General features: G+C 38.7%; 1 protein-coding gene across 1 annotated transcript in view; it reads left to right on the top strand.

Annotated features, from left to right (window-relative positions):
• The first annotated feature begins 353 nt into the window (after window positions 1-353).
• LOC107590954 (platelet-activating factor receptor-like) overlaps window positions 354-509 on the top strand; it is a 2,738-nt gene continuing 2,582 nt past the window's right edge. Inside the window, exon 1 of the mRNA XM_016279916.1 lies at window positions 354-409. The gene's annotated coding sequence lies outside the window, so the exon portion shown is untranslated. The remainder of the gene's footprint in view (window positions 410-509) is intronic.

The raw sequence follows: 509 nt of genomic DNA, 5'->3' as shown, positions 1-509 counted from the left end.
TAGAGGACTCTACTGTATGTACTATGTACTTTGGACTTGGTTTTCCAGGTTTGGCTAAACAGCCAAAGACTTTGAAGGTTCTTGGCAGAGTTCTACTTAATGTGCTACCCCTAAAAATAAAAACAAAGCAGAGATTCATCAACTATTGGTTTGAACTTTTCTTCACAGTTCCCCATGCCTGTGCGTTTTTTCGACCAATCTCATGAGGTGGTGGATAACTGCATAACTTTCAATTTTATTAGTTGAAAATGAAGTCTTGTCACAACGTTCTCTGGAATACAACTGGGCAAAATAGGAAGTGACAGCGCGAGGTGTGACTATGTGTGATAAACAAAAAGCTGAACGCTGAAGGCGTGAACGCTCAGAGCGCAGCGCTCGAGCATCACATATAATCACCGGGAATTACAAGGTAGGATAAGAGATCAATGTAGTTTTGTGCTCATTTAAAAGAGTTTTTAATTGTTAAAGTGTGCTTTTTCATGTGAAATAGACTAGAATACATTATAGTT

This window comes from Sinocyclocheilus grahami, unplaced genomic scaffold, assembly GCF_001515645.1.
Source record: "Sinocyclocheilus grahami isolate Dianchi unplaced genomic scaffold, SAMN03320097.WGS_v1.1 scaffold134.1, whole genome shotgun sequence".
Lineage (NCBI taxonomy): Eukaryota > Metazoa > Chordata > Actinopteri > Cypriniformes > Cyprinidae > Sinocyclocheilus > Sinocyclocheilus grahami.
The sequence above is the reverse complement of the archived record's forward strand: the minus strand, read 5'-3'. Positions and strand labels throughout refer to the sequence as shown.